The sequence below is a fragment of the Puma concolor genome, chromosome F2 (genome assembly GCF_028749965.1).
Source record: "Puma concolor isolate L17-30 chromosome F2, mPumCon1.1.hap2, whole genome shotgun sequence".
NCBI classification, from domain to species: Eukaryota; Metazoa; Chordata; class Mammalia; order Carnivora; family Felidae; genus Puma; species Puma concolor.
The window spans coordinates 61,275,832-61,292,124 of NC_141684.1; the positions used below are offsets into that span (position 1 = coordinate 61,275,832).

Here is a 16,293-nt window from a genome sequence, read left to right on the forward strand (position 1 = left end):
AGAGTACAGCATTCCCCCCTTCCTCCTTCCTAGGTCTTTTTCTAACTCTTTTCCTGCTTCCAACTTCTCTTCTGCATCTCTCTGCTCTTAGAGAAGAGACATAGCTGGACATTCTCAAGTGTTCCTCTGTTGGAAATTACCATGAGTGGCAAAATCTGATCATAGAAATTTAAGTAAAAATGTAGAGATGCTAGAAATCTATTTAATTTTTTCACTTAAATGGGTCATGTAATGTGCACAGGAAATTGCATTTGTGAATCTCAACTTTACCATATTAAAAAACAACAAGACTACTCACATGAGATTCCAATGTTTGTTAGTTATTTAGTTTATTGATTTATTTAAACCCCACCTGGTTTCAGGAAATATTTCAGGCAAGAGGAATATTACATGCAGAGATCGTTTAGTAAAGTGAAAAAATAGTTAGAAACACCCAAGAATAATGGTATAGTTAATTCTCAATTAACCAGAGACAAAATCTTTTTGAGTAACATAGTGTAGGGGAGGGAAAATTATTTTCCCTTTGCCCATCTAGGTTCTTGGGTGTAATAAAAGACAGATTAACAAGAGGAAAACAAACAGAAATTTAATAACGTGTACCTCCAGATCTCCATCTCTTCATAAAGAAGAACTTTATTTAATCTTTACCAAAAAAAAGAGATTCAAGGTATAACAACTCAGCTTCATCATTCTGAATGTCAGTTCTTATTGGTCATTAGCCAAATAAGTAATTCTCAACCATTTGGCAACACTTTTTATTGTTACCACTGGGAGTGCTACCGGCATCTGGTGGTTAAGGCCAGGGATGCTACTAAATGTTCTAATAATCACAGGATGCTCCCCCAAAACAAAGAATAACTCATCCAAAATGTCAATGGTTGAGAAATTCTGGTTTAGACAAGAGAAAAATAGGGCTGAATGGATCCTAAACCTAGAAGAGAGGTTGACAAACATTTGATAAACAGAAGTGAAAGATGCTTGTTTCTGAGTTTAATACATTCTGATTTGATTCTTTTTCCTCAAAGTGTTGGCAGAAATGCTCCATTCATTTGAGAATTCTAATTAGTTGAATTTTTAGTATACTAATCGCCATGGCTATAGTTATTTAACCTGGGGCATTAGCCCACTGTGAGATTCATGTCTGTTGTCATGCATATGCTTATTTCCCTTGTAGGAGTAGAAAAATACTTTTCCCTCCACTCTTCTAGGTTCTTAGCTGAAACCCCTCCATAATAAAAAGATCAAACAGGAAGAAAACCAAACAAAAGTTTAATAATATGTGTACTTCTTGTATCTCCATATCATGGAGGATACCCTGGAAAACTGAGTAATTCCCCCCAAATGGCCTAAACCATCACCTTAAATACCATCTCCAGCTAAAGAAAAAAGATGTTGGGGGTGGGGTGGGCAGCCCATGATGGAAAGTTCTCAGGCAAAGCACAGTAAAGGAGGGTATGGTTATTGTGCAGATTTAAGTCTCTGCTTTCTCTAGAGATTTACTCATCCCCAACTTCCTATAGAGAGAGAGGGAGACACCCTTACAGATGGACATTTCCCTTATAAATGTAAGTGTCTCTTACAAAAGGGTTTTCTTATGTCTGCTGTTGATTAAAAATAATCAGTCTAGGGGCGCCTGGGTGGCTCAGTTGGTTGAGTGTCCCACTTCAGCCCAGGTCATGATCTCACGGTTGACTGTTTCCAGCCCTGCATTGGGCTTTGTGCTGACAGCTCAGAGCCTGGAGTCTACTTCGGATTCTGTGTCTTCCAGTCTCTCTGCCCCTCCCCGCTCATGCTCTGTCTCGGTCTCAAAAATAAACATTAAAAAAATTTTTAATAAAAAAAATAATCAGCCTGAAATAACCGTTTATGTCAAAGAGGCATATCTTAGGGTGGCAAATTCTGCTTGCCTTCGTGCTCTTTTATAACTAACCAGATTATTATCTCTAAATCACTTAAATCTTGCTCTTCTGTTTTGACATCTAGAGAATTTAAAAACTAAGGAATGTCTGCTTACCCTCCATTTAATCTAGTGGGTGGAATAATTTTTCAAGGGGGAAAAAGTGAAAACAATAACTAACTTCCATTTTGACATCACATCATAGAACATACTCCCTTTTCCCTCCTCCCAGTGTCTGTTAAAATAATCCTGGTCAAATCACACCTACTGTTTATTCCTAGAACCTCAAAAGTGAATTTTTTGTTTTATACATGACCTCATCCATCTTTGCTTATGGCACTGTTGTATGTATTTCTTTTCAAGATTTTTTTCTATTTTCAATTCCTACCTAAGGGGAAAGGTGCTTGGTGACCTCTAAGTTTTCTTGTAGCTCTCCAAATGTATCGTTTTATAACATTTTCAATAATTAGGTTTTGGCTTTCATTCATGTTTTTAAACATGTGTTTGTGCATGTGTGTGTTTGAGTGGCGTTTGATACATTTAAACTATACAAAAAAAGTATGGCTTATGAGCTCCTTGATGGTGAGGACTATGAATCCCAGTGGCTGTTTTTACCAAAAAGTTCATGAAACCAAAATCTCAGGGTCCCTCATAGGTAGGCATCCCCTTCCAAGGTTCCTGTTCTCTGGAGACTGGGGGAGAAAGCAGCAGTTCCAGCCACTCATTAAATGCATGGAGTGTGGCTCCAGACTGGGGTTCATTCTCTGTGCTGGACTGGCTGTTCTCAACTTTGTATTGAAGGGGAGCAGGACTCCTGACCCCAAAATATGCCACTTTGCATGTGAATTATTTTGAGTTAAGGGCAATCAAGACGTAGCAGATTCAAGAAAAACAAAACAAAACGAAACAAAACGAAACCTTTACCTCTCCCTTGACTACCTGAAAGGATTTAGAGAGGAGGCTGGCTCAGAAAGAGAGCTCTCACCGGAGATAACTTTTCTCCCCCTACACCATCACCACGCCCCTCTTCTATGGTCTCCTCTGCCAAGAAGTACGCTTCCCAGAATCTTCTTTCCTGAATGATTCTGAGTTTGAATTTGCCATCGAGAGGAATTTGTGTGAGATTTGGAAGGTAGTGGTGAGGAGAGGCCATCACTCTTGGGAGGCCTTTGATGATGGGTGCTGCAGCTTTTCATACCTCTCAAGGAGTACACATTTCACTGCTGCAGACTCAGAGAGTTGGTGGAAGCTTCCTCAGAGAAACTCAGGAGTTGTGGTAGTTTGCTGGTGAGATTTGTGAGCCATTTGCTCTGGAGTCCGGTTGTAGCCTTCCTGCCCTTTGTTTCCCCGGCTCTTCCCACACTCCGTGTGTCCTATATAAAATTCTATGAATTTATATATTAAATTGCTTGATTTCTATAATACTTTATAGCAACTCAATTTTCTTAACTGAACGCAGAATGGTAAAGTTGTTGGTATCCGTCATAGGGTGCTGCCTTCAGTGCATGTGGCATTGGCTTTGGGCCAGACAGTGAACAGGAAAGAAACAGGGTATTAAAAAGGTGGTAACCCATGTGATGTAGTGGAGAAACATTGGATAAAAGTGTTGCCTATCTTTTTCGAAAATATAATTTATCGTCAAATTGGCTTCCATACAACACCCAGTGCTCATCCCAACAAGGGCCCTCCTCAGTGCCCATTACCCACTTTCCTCTCTCCCCCTCCCCCTCCATCCACCCTGTTTGTTCTCTGTATTTAAGAGTCTCTTGTGGTTTGCCTCCCTCCCTCTCTGTTTGTAACTATTTTTTTCCCCTTCTCTTCCCCCATGGTCTTCTGGTAAGTTTCTCAAGACCACATATGAGTGAAAACATGATAGCTGTCCTTGTCTGTAGTGTTGCCTATCTTAAAATGGAAGGAAAATGTACCCAGTGAACTCATGGCATTGGACACGTGATGAAATTTTGGGGTGATAGTGGGGGGGGGTCTGGAGCCGATGACCAAGAAATAATTCTTGAAGATGTCTTTGGTGCAAAAAGGTAATTGTATTAAAGCATGGGGACAGGACCCATGGGCAGGAAGAGCTGCACTGGGGTAATGACGGGTAACTCGTTATATACCCTCCGTTTGGCAGGGGGTCAGGGATAGAGTAAGTATCTAAGGTATTTTGGAAGCAAGATTTTCAGGACCTTGAGGGGCTAGGTGTTGCTAGGAAAGCACCATTTATTACCATTTAATAAAACCTCAGTCATGAGATCCTTTAGATGTATATTGGGGGGCTTATAAGCTTGGAGTATGATTGCCAGAATATATCTTGGGGCAGTTGGGATAAAGGAAGTAGACTTACTTCCCTTTTGCCCCTAGCAAAGTGTCATTATTGAGGCAGCTGAGCTCTTAGAGGGAGGTCACTCCTCTGGTTTTAAGGACTTGTGTAGGGGCTGTAGGCAGTAAGGGAATTTAAGTTTTCATTTGCCTTAGTTTCCCACATTACCATGGCAAGCATGTAAACCCCTTTCCTCTGTTCATGGGTAGCCAGGAGTGTCTGAGGAATATCACACATATTCCCCTGGGCAGGAGGGGCAGGTGTTGTTAGCTTGTATTTTGCCCTCAGCTTACCCCACACTCCCTCATCACAAGGTTTCAAGGTGGAATGTTGAGGCCAAGAACTGGTTGTAACAGTTACATTTGATAAGGTGCGACAAAAAATAGATGAGCTCAGAAATGAACCGGCTAGTTTGCAGGCAGAATTGAGAGGGACTGTAGAGGAACCAGAAATTCTGAGATATGTAAGCTTGAGAAATGGAATTAAAAAAAAAAAAAATCTCCAAGCAGTAATAGATAAAGTTTAGAAATCCTTTGAGTTAGAAAGGGGCACCTCAATCTTTTGAGTTAGAATAGGGGCACCTGGGTGGCTCAGTCAGTTAAGTGTCTGACTTCTGCTCAGGTAATAATTTGGTGGTTTGTGAGTTTGAGCCCTCCTTTAGGCTCTGTGCTGACAACTCAGAGCCCGGAGCCTGCTTCAGATTCTGTGTCTGCCTCTCTCTCTCTTTCCTTCCCCTGCTTGTGCTCTGTCTCTCTTTCTCTCTCAAAAATTAATAAACATTAAAATAATAATAATAATAATAATAATAATAATAATAAAGTCGCACAAGTTCTGGTAAGTAAGTAGAAATATGAAGGTCAGTGAGGTCAGTGAATGAAATGCCATCCCTGAAGCTCTCTTATTAATGATCAGGTAGCTATATATTTTTTTTTAGTTATCAAGTAGCTATTGAATTTTTCCCATTTCCTTTAATGCATATCTTGACTATATTTTTATCATAAAGACAAATCCAAAGAGCCATATGATTGTATTAGTTGTACATACCTCCCCTGCTCACATTCTGTCTGTCTCTCAAAAATATATATTAAAAAAAAAAAATAGAAAGTCTTACAAAGCTTCACCACAGGGCCATAACCAAATCAGAGATATAGCCATCATAGCTTTTGTTAAGACTTCTGAAAGGTCCTTTCATCGGGACAAAATGACCTTAACAAGGAGACTAAAAGCATGGTCTTATGAAAGCCTGATATGACCAAAGTATCTGAAATTAGGTAGAGATGCAGATTTCCTTTTTTTTTTTTTTTAACTTTTTAAACAAGTTTATTTAGTTTGAGAGACACAGAGAGAAAGAGAGTAGGAGGGGCAGAGAGAGAGAGGAGGGAGAGGGGAGAAAGAATTCCAAGCAGGCTTTGTCAGCACAGAGCCTGATGTGGGGTTCGAACTCATGAACTGTGAGATCACGACCTGAGGTGAAATGAAGAGTTGGACGTTCAGCTGCCTGAGCCACCTGGGCGCCCCGAGATGCAGGTTTCCAAGAAAATTCTTAAAGCTGACTGGGATCGACTACTAACTTCCAGAGTCCTGTGAAGTGACTGTGGCTGAAGTTGACTCCAGCAATGGTAGACAAAGGGAACATCTGGATGCTTGGTCTCACAGCTTGAGACGCTGAATAGGTCACAATTGAAGTTATTACTAGCACTGGAGTCTTCACATTCTGAGCCAACAGGTTCCTTTTATCACTGAAGCTATTGTGAGCTTTTCTTTTTTTTTTTTTTTTGTTTTAAGACAAAATCTCCAAATACAAACAATAGTGGACAATGCATATAAAATGCAGTTCTCTAAAATACCAGTCGTTCTTTTTGTTCCTTTTGGATCTTGTTGGGTCCTAGTTCAGACTCTCATTTCTCATCTAATTGTTTTTTGGGGGGGGGCTATAATATCTTTTATTTTAATTAGTTAATTCATTCACACATTTACTCATTTTTTTAACAGTTTATTTATTTTGAGAGAAAGAGAATGAGTGTGCAGACATGCGTGTGCACGCGCAGGGGAGGAACAGAGAGAGAGGGAGAGAGAGAATCCCAAGCAGGCTTCCTGCTGTCAGTGCAGAGCCCGACTTGGGGCTAGATTTCATGAACCATGAGATCATGACCTGTGCCGAGATCAAGAATTGGACACTTCACCAACTGAGCTACCCAGGCGCCTCTAGTCGTTTATTTTTATTGAGCTATACTTGGCACACAATGTTACATTACTTTCAGGCGTACAGCATAGTGATTCAGTTTCTGTATATGTTGAGCTCAGTGCAGCTACCATCTGTCCCCATACAGTGTTATTCCAGTGCCATTGACTGTAGTCCCTATGCTGTGCCTCTTATCCCCGTGACTTACTCATTCCATAACCGTGAGCTTGTACTTCCTACTCCCCTTCACCCATTTTGCCCATCCCCCTCTCACCGCAATCACTAAAAGAATATTCCTGCTGCCAAAATTCAGTTTCTAAACCTCAGTTTCCATTCTATAAAGTGGGGGTAGCAGTAGCACTTTTCCCACTTATATGCTCATTACAATAATTATGTAAGATTAGGCACAAAAGAACAGTAGCATATTCTTTACCTAATAACAACTGCTTATAACAGCTTTCCCCTCTCAGGTCCACCGCCCCCCACCTGCCCTTTGCTTGAATGCCTTATTTGCTTCACAACAGATCATGTTATTCTCCTCTTGAAGGTATCTTCACTCCCTGTTAAGTAAAGGTGACATTCCTTAGCATGACTTTCAAGGTCCTATACCTATAGCCCCAGTTCACTCTGGGAGGTTTTTGTTGTATGTGGAACAGACTGGGGACTTCCATCTCCTTATTCATGGTGTCCCTCAAACTGGGCACTTTCTTTTCCTTTCTTGGCTTCTCAAAAACTCTTTAGCACGTATCTTGCTAAAGAAGCCCTCTGAGATCTCCACATCTAATTTCTGTATCCCCTGTAGCACCACTGTGCTCTGCTTGCATTTTGTCTTAGTATTTATTCTACTTTTCCCCCTTTTTTTTTTTTTTTTTTTTTTAATCGATGATAATACAAGGAGCCCAGTTTGGCAGGGCTCATTGAAGACATCAGCCTTTTCAGGTACCTCCTTAAAAAAGGATGTCCTGGCTCCCATCCACATTAATACTGTTTGTTTCTGAGCCAATTACTGTGACTTCCTTATGTCTATTCCTGCTCTCATCTTTCTGGGGTATCAGCTTTTCTTTCTTTTCTTTCCGCGCTCATTTTTCTCTTTGGATAGTCACTGTTTCATTCGATATATATTTCCGGAGCACTTTCCAGGTGCACTATCAAGACGAGCAGGTACACTCGCTTCTGCCTACAGGAAATGTTCACCCTCGTTGGGGAGGGGTGGTGGGAGTGGGAATAATAAATAACAAATAAATAAATAAATGGATGAGAACATTTCAGAGTAAGACAAGGTATGAAGAAGGTAGATCAGGGAGATGTGATAGAGAAAGAACATCATGGTTAGATGTCCGGAGTTGACTAGTGACGAACGATTCTGTCTTCAACAGTGGCTCAGCTCCTCGTATGAGGTATGTGCCCTTCTTGAATCTCCGGGTCCTGCAGCCCTTTTTGACACTGCACCCTGTGATGTGACCACCACACATGAGGCCACAGAAAGGTCTGTGTCCTTAAAGTGGAAGCATTCATTTGACGAGGCTGGCATTTGGCTGCGGGCTGAGTTAAGTTTCTAAAGGGCTGCAGTACTCAGGACTCATGATACGCTAGACTCTCTCTTTCCCTCTGATTTTTCCAAAATGCGGTGTGGAACTAAAAAAGGAAGACATAAAAACAATTCTCCATGAAGAGAAAGAAGCCTTCGCATGTTTTCTTGTGCCGTATTTCTTGACTTGACAATGATCTTGAAGTTTATAAATTGCTCCTCCAGCTTCTCCTTTCTCCTGTGTCCCTTTTCTTCTCTCCATTTCAGCTGGCATGCGATTTGTTCTTTCCCTAAGTTATTCAGTGGAAACTGGAATTTAAATTTATTTGGGAAGATCTAGGTCAACTTTACTCTGCGGGGAGGGTGGGGTCGGGAACCAAGAGCCTAATAGATAGGACTTCACACTATAGACAAGGGTTTAAGAATGGATAAAGTCAGATGGTTCTATGTAATAGCACGTAGTGTTGGGATGGCCTTATTTAAAGGGGAGAAATGGAATGGGATTTTCTTATTTAAAGCTCTAACTTCTTTGGGAAATGACTTCTACTCCGAAGCATCACAAAACAATTTCTTGCTAAAGTCAGATGCAACAAATTATGTTTTCCTGTATTAGAGTTAGTGAAAACTTTGAATTCTTAAAATAGAAAAATGTTATCTAATGTTACTGCTTTTGTTTTTTAAGTCACTGTTTTTTAAGTCTCTGTTCATTGTGACTCTCCTCTGAAGGTGCTTTAAGTTCATCCAGGCTATTTGTGAGTGTAGTTCAGAATCTGTTTCTACAAGGAATAAATGTTTATGAAATTACATCCATCCTAAAAGAAGACATTTTAGCACAAATTAATTTATTCATACTAGTTATAGTGATTCATTTGCTTGGGTTCCTAGGACTTTACCTTTGCATCATGTCTTGTGTGTCCTTTGAGATATTTTTGAGAATAATTCTTTAAACAGGATGTGTGCTTCAGCATAAGATGTAGATATGTGATTAATAGAGGTTTAAAAATATGTTTTTGCAAATTGCTTGCCTCCCCCCTTCGCTAATTTGTCATCTGTGCTAAGTGGATGTGGAGACAATTTAGCGAATACAATTTACCACAGACTTTAGTAAAAAATAAATTTGATTCTGGAGCACCACAAATTGTAGAATCTCGGAAATGAAAAGAACACTGAAAGGTCATCTGGTTTGTCCTTCTTCATTCAGACAGGTTTGCACTTCTCATTACAGCTGGGTGAGAATCTATCCTAATTCTGAAGACATCCTGGAAAGAGGACTCACCAGCTTTCTCGTTATTGCTAATGTGAAACATCCATCACTTGTGGAAAATTTGTCTGAAGGACATCTAATTTCCTCATACTGGAGTTTATCCCATTTTCTTTAAATGAGTCTTCAATGACGACCACATAAAATTTCTGTGAACCAACCATTTCAGAAAAATGAGATTGAAGAAGGTGGTGGGTATAAAATGGTTAGAATGGGGTCTGGAACATAATGGGTTCTCTTAATGCCATAATAATAATTATCATGATTATCCTCAGGGTCTTTGGTGATAAAGGAACGTCAGGTGATTTGGGGATTAGCTGCTCTGACTGCCTGGTGGTGTCGTATCCCAAGGCTGCCTCCTGGCTCAGGGGAAGGAATGCATGATTAATGGTTGACACAGGGGATGGCAGAGGGCATAGAAGGAATGGTGACACTGGTGCCAGCTGTTTGTCATCCTCATGATGATGGCCGCAGGCTCTTGGCAGGCCGGGACCCCAACTTATTAGTTTTGGGTCTTTAGGACTTAGCACAGTGCTGAGCATAAAAAGACACAATATGAATTGAATAGTTAAGTGTTGACTATTATGAAAACCACTCGACAAAATATTTACGTTATAAATGAGTATTATTCCTGTCTTTCAATATGATTTATAACTTTAAAAAATTTGACCTTGAACATATTGCTGTTTCTCAGGCCAACCTTCTCTTTTTCATCTTTTGCATTCTCTTTTATTTGGACACAGGGGTCATTGTGACTCTCCTCTGAAGGTGCTTTAAGTTCATCCAGGCTATTTGTGAGTTGTAGAGTCCAGAATTAGACTCTGTGTCTCATTACAACCTTGAGCATTGTGTTGAGTTCTGATATTTCATGCTCTGTGGTGATGCTTCCCGGCATCACACTGGTTTTGTGTGCATGTAAGGAATGATAAAGTTGACAGCCTTGTGAGGTGTCACAGTGTTTCGGCTAATGGAATCAGAGGCTTCCACGCAAAATTTTGCCCTGATCAGAGTTGCTGACCAGTTTGCAAATCGGCCTCTAAAGTTCTTGCTAGGGGGCTTTATCATCTTTCGCTCTCAGAAGACAACCAGAAGAGTCATCAGGGTTGAGGAATGCAAACCGTGGGGCTGGGGTAAGGACTGTTTGGGATCCAGGACTCTCTCTGTTCTTCCAAAGCTGCCTGAGTTAAACCAGTTAAACCCGTCTGCTTACACGAGGAGGTGGAGGTCGGAGATGAGAAAAGGTGAAAAGGGAGCAAGGAAATCCTTTTTAGTTCTCTTAGCGTAGATTCTATGATATTATTCCCCTTCCACCTCCATCTTTTTGTGGCCCAATCTATGCATTGTAGGATTTGTGTTTCTAGGGCTGAGGGTGGATGGTGAATGGGGTAGACTGGAGCAGAAAGAAGAGACTGTATGAAAGGAGCAAGAATTTTGTATTCACCTCGGTCAACAGGGGGAGGAGCCGAGTGCTGCTTTTATTCCATTTGTCTTAGGTTAGATGGAATTCTGGGAATGTGACTCTTCCCCTGACAGCTCCCCATTGTTTTCTCTCTTAGTCTGTGTCTCTTGAAGTTTCTGAAAAGGAGGATTCTGGAAACGGATTGTGGGGGATAGAATGGAGAAGCTTATGTGGGAAAAGATTTACATTTCCTCTTGTGGCTAGATTGCCATTGCCCTAGGGGCTGCTGACCCTCTGGGATGACCAGAGAATCCTATGGACGTTTTGACTGACCCAGCTGCTCCTGGGTGGTACCGTTAAGCCTGGAGAGTGTGAATACAGCAGACTTTTGAGGATCCCTCTGTCCTCCTCAATGGTTTTGGATCTTGAGCATTAGCCCAGAGCCAGAAGGGCTCTTGTAGACTGATGAGCAGTGAGCACATTTCTCCTTGTCTCATGTTTAGAATCCTGCACTGAGTTTCTCTACATCACCTCTTATGTCCATACAGATTGCATCCTTTATGTGTGCTTCCTCCTCTTTTGAGTGAAATGACAGCCAGATGGGGCCCTCTTGCTTTCAGGAAGGTGTGTGGTGGCACCTGAGCTAGGGAGGCAGAGGGAATGAATGGAGAAAAGCGTCATCAAGACCAAGGTCAGCCCATTCTTCTCGTCACTCCTTTCCCCTCTGTCACCAGTACAGGAGTTGGGCATCGAGAGTCTGGGCACTCTGTAGTCACATCTGTGTTGGGCCACAAATATACTGGCAATACTTTACTCAATATTTATAATCATCTCATTAATTTAACTCAGGCAAGTGCCCTTGGCATTAAGAGCAGGAAAATGTTGCTGTGGAGAGTTGGAATTTCTTGGAAGGTATCATCCTTGAAGCTTTTAGACTATTCAACAAAGGTCTTTAAGACACATCCCTAGTGCTCTAACAAAGTAAGGAAATTTTCTTTGATGGGAAGGCAGCATAGCAAAGCAAGGAACCAGCACTGGCCTAGACAGTCAGGTGTCCAAACTAGCCAGATGCCTGACTCAAACTTTTGGGTTTACTAGCTGTGACCTTGGGCAAACTACTTAACTTCTCTGTGCCTCAGTTTCCTCCTCTGTCAAATGGTGGATGTTATTGTCAGGATTAAATAAGCAATATATGTATAGGTCTTGGTGCATGGTAAGTGCAGTATAAGAGTTTGTTAAGTAAATAAGCCTCTCTTCTCACTATCTGCTAACCTTTTGCTTTGGAGAGCCTGACTCAATCGGTAGTTTGCTTCACTGGTCAGGCAGGGCTGGGTATCTAACTTGTGGGGCCTAATACAATATGAAAATACAGGGTCCCTGGCTCAAAAGTTACTAAGAATATCAAGATGGCAAAAGCAGGGCATTAAATTAAGTGAGGGCCGTTCAATGTGTCTGTACCCTGAGCAACTGCACAGGTCGCATACGGATGCAGCTGACCTTGGGAGCAGGAGTTAAGACTTGATTTACCCAACAAGGGTTGTCCTGAATTGGTTTCAGGAATGGCAGTTGGGAGACTGCCTCCAAAATCTTTGATGAGCTTACCCGGGTTTCAGCAAGATGCTTTGCACTGAATTTTTAAAAAATATAAACCAAGTGACATACATCTGTAGGCTATCTGAGAGGGTTCATTTGAAAAGGAGAGTAAGGGATCCAACTTTTTTTTTTCCCCAGGCTGAGCGGTTCTATCCAAAAGCTACCTGCCTCAACAGTCAGTAATGAGGTGTCAAGAAACCATGGATTGTTGGGTGGCGGGTGTGTGCGTCATGCTTAATGTGAAGTGACTTCATGCAGAGAAGTGAAATGACACAGATGATTCATTTACACATTTATTTTCTATCTTGCTTATTCTACCAGACTGAAATGGAGAACAATGCCAGCAATTTTATAGACATTTTGACATAAAGTAAACAAGTATTTTGATGTTGAACAATTGTACAGACTACTACATGCATATAAGTATGCTGATTGGTGCAGAAATACTGAATTGATCAGCAAAACTACTAATACAAAATCACATTTTCTTTTTATGGAGTTAAAATGCAGCAGATATGGGGACATTGATACAAACACCATTAAATGGGAGAGAAAGGCATTGTATTAATGGTGCAGGATGGACAGCTGAACAAACACGCGTATGCTAAATCGCATCTCTTCACAAAACTGAAATCAAAACACCTTGTGTGCAAATATGATGAAATAAAGCATGTTGATGCAGTGAATGACACTAGACGAGACTTACCACTTATGCGTAAGCTTTAGCTTTTACCGAGAGTTTGTATTAAAAGTATTTCAACATAGTATAAGATGAAATGCTAATGCTATTATGTGTGTGGGCAGGACAGGATAACCCAACTGAGAAATCTCAGAACATAAAATACTGATTGTGCTTCTTTTTCTCTGCAGCATTCAGAGCATTCATAGAGTAGTATGAAAACCCTCTAAAACATTGAAGTTGATAAAAGTGAATGATGCTTCATGCGACTGTACCTATAAATCTAATACCATGTGTAATAACATGGAAATATGAAATTGTATTACTTAACGTACACAGCAATTGTAGGAACTATTCATTTAACTTGTAATGTCTGTTACTCTATATTCCTTAGGCTTTAAAAATAATTTTCAGTCTTTTTAATTTGGGAGATGTTAAGGACTTAATAGAAACTATTAAAATCTCTACAACTTGAGAAACAAAAAAGAATAGGTTGCATGTCAACCTGTTTTGTAGGGAAATCACCCATGATTTTTCCCAGCAAGGCTTTTTATGTGCATTAATTACTGATAGCTTTGTAGTTTTGCCATAAGGTTTCATACACTTACTTTGTAAATCTTCACAGAGTTGTCCTGAGTTTAACAATAAGATTATAATTCTAACATTAAACATTGAATGAATGAATTTGGGAGTTAGACATAGTTGTTTTTTTACTAATACATGACTCTATTTAACCAAAAAAGCAATGGATGATACAGGCTCTCCCTCCTGATCCTAAACACACTCATATTCACATGCACACATGTACAAATACATACAGCCTTCCCAAAAGTCAATCAACTTTTCAAAAAATATACACTGTGAACTTTAGTTTCCCCCCATTTAACTCAGCTGCAGGTTTGTGTTTTTCTATTAGCTTTTCTTTTTTTCTCTCTTCTCCCTCTCCCTTCTCTTCTTCTTCCTTCCTCTTCACTCCCACCTCCCAAGATTTGGCCTTTGAAAGTCTATATATGTTAATTTTGTAGATTTCCAACTTTAGTTTTTGGAGACCGAAGTGAAAATAACGTTATTCTCTTGACTCCTGGACAGCACTACATGGGTCACTCCTGAGGAATGTCTACCCTTGGACTAGTGAAAACAGCTAACGTAAGACAGGTGAGAATGCACTACAATATCCTCCTTTTGTTTTGCACATAATAGTGGTGAAAGAAACCGTTTAAGGCAGTTCTACAATGGCAATGGAAAATGATTTAAGCAACTAAATAGGAAAATTGGTAGCTATTTTTCTTTAGTTAGTAGGCAACGCTTTTTAAACTGAATTATTCGACATATTTAGACTATGTAGATGTGATATAGAGATTTGTTTTACAAGCCTGAAAAGACAGTTAAAAAATACTACTTCAGTATTTATGGTAAAAAATGCACAGATGGAAATGATTCAGTGGGCCATTTTAACTAAAGGCATTACTGTACTGCCTCAGCCCTTTTTTGGGCTAGGTGTTGAGTAAGCAGTTTATAGTCACTTTTGTTCTGTGGCCTATGTACAGGACACTGTAACACAGTGTGTTGACATAATTAGATGAGATAATCACTCTGGCAGCTTTTAAATGCGGCAGACATGGACAGTCAACATCGAGCTTTTACATAAGCTATGTAGAGACAGGTAATAAATACATTTAGTGAGCTGGTCGGATGGCATAGTGCTTTACCTGAATACTATTTAAATAAGCTAGGATCTTTAGTTTTTGCGAGAACAGGTAGGAACACAGTATTCGTTAGGCTATAACTAAATAATAAGACCTAAGCTGTCGTGCAATTCTGCTTTAGAACACGAATTATTTTTCTAAGCATCAGAAGTTGGTTGAAACCCCAAACTAAGGAATATATTATACTAAAGCTTTCATAAAATTACTAGGCAAAACAAAACCCCCATTAAAATAAAAATACGATTTTCAGTTTACCAGTGATGGATACTGGATATCTGAAGGTGAGATTTTAGTGTATCTTGGAAATTCCTTTGCAGATTCAGTGGAAGGTCTTCCCCAAGTCAGTCTGTCTCTAATTTTGGAGATAGCTGCACCCTCCGATTCCCTCTAATTTGCTTGGAGTCGTTGCACTTAGTGTAAAGACTTTGCAGCGGGCTGCATCATATATAGTCCCTGGTCATGACTCAGCTCTGAAGCTCCTTGTAGGAAATCTGGGTTCTACGTAAATTTTTTGTGACATGGCATTTTAAATAAAATGAAATAGAAAATGAACCTCCTCCTCTGTTACCTTTCTTCATCAGTAAAATTTTAACATTAACAAAAAGGCAAAACAAAAAGTCTCTGGTAAAACCTAATGATAATCTATCCTTTAGAATATGAAAACAAAATTTAATAAAGAATTCTTTTTAACACTGAAAGCTTTTATTCTCATTTTATAGTTTATTCTGGCAAATAGTCAATTATGGTAAATCTAGAACGCAATTTGGTTATGAATTACTATATATATATATGTATATATACATATATACATATATATATATGTTTACAAATATTTAAAGCATAAAGATGCAAGAGTATGTTGAATATTTACATGACTAAGTGTGTTTAATTTTTTGGTAATAAGGAGAGTGTAAAAGAATCTTCAGATAGATAAAGCTAAAGTCTTATAATTGTAGGAAGCTGATTTTTCTTTAGGAGAAATTGACATTTTTCTATTAAACATTAAAAATGTAAAGCTGTTAAGTAAAAAAAAAGAATGCATTACCTAAGTTTTCATAGCATGTTATTTGTCCAAATAATGTCAATTTCTTTTTAAAGCCACACGAGGTGGAGATACATATATATATATATACACATGTATATATATATATGTATATATATATGTGTGTGTGTGTATATATGTACATACACACACATACATATATATATATATATATAAACAAGTAGGATACATATGTATGTAATTTAGCAAATAAAATATTCTCTATTTTAAGGTAACAGGGAGTGGAAATCTACATTTATACTCACACACATTTTGAGTGAAAATCTATATTTATACTCACACACATTTAAGATTTTGACTGTTTAGAAAGCCACAGAAAAATTTTAGAAGACTAAATAATTAGCACACAAATGCAAGTTGAATGATCTTTTGGAATAGTTTCAAAAAAGAAAACAAATACCTCCTGTCAGGTTTGTGGTAGGTGGTTAACTATATACTATCTAGTTTAATTTATAGTAGCCTTTTTTAAGAAACTCATAGTAAAATGGGAAATATTAATTTCAAATGACCACCTAAAGATATTTTTATACAAAGAACTTAAAAAGAAATCTTAACCCAAATCTGAATTATTTCTAATTGGAAGTACAGCAAAGTACATTATTTCAAGATGGCCTTTTCTTCACCCCTAATATCTTTTGCTGAAGTTCTATAAATTACTATTACAA

At 39.2% G+C, this 16,293-nt stretch overlaps 1 long non-coding RNA gene across 2 annotated transcripts in view; it reads left to right on the forward strand.

Moving 5' to 3' along the window:
• The window catches only part of LOC147572052 (uncharacterized), a 79,354-nt gene that overhangs the window by 36,547 nt on the left and 26,514 nt on the right, over positions 1 to 16,293 (forward strand). Inside the window, exons 3-4 of one of the 2 annotated variants that reach the window (XR_015246959.1) lie at positions 11,136 to 11,278; positions 13,885 to 14,014. This is a non-coding gene — a long non-coding RNA (uncharacterized LOC147572052). The remainder of the gene's footprint in view (positions 1 to 11,135; positions 11,279 to 13,884; positions 14,015 to 16,293) is intronic. The other variant, XR_015246958.1, reaches the window with a different exon arrangement.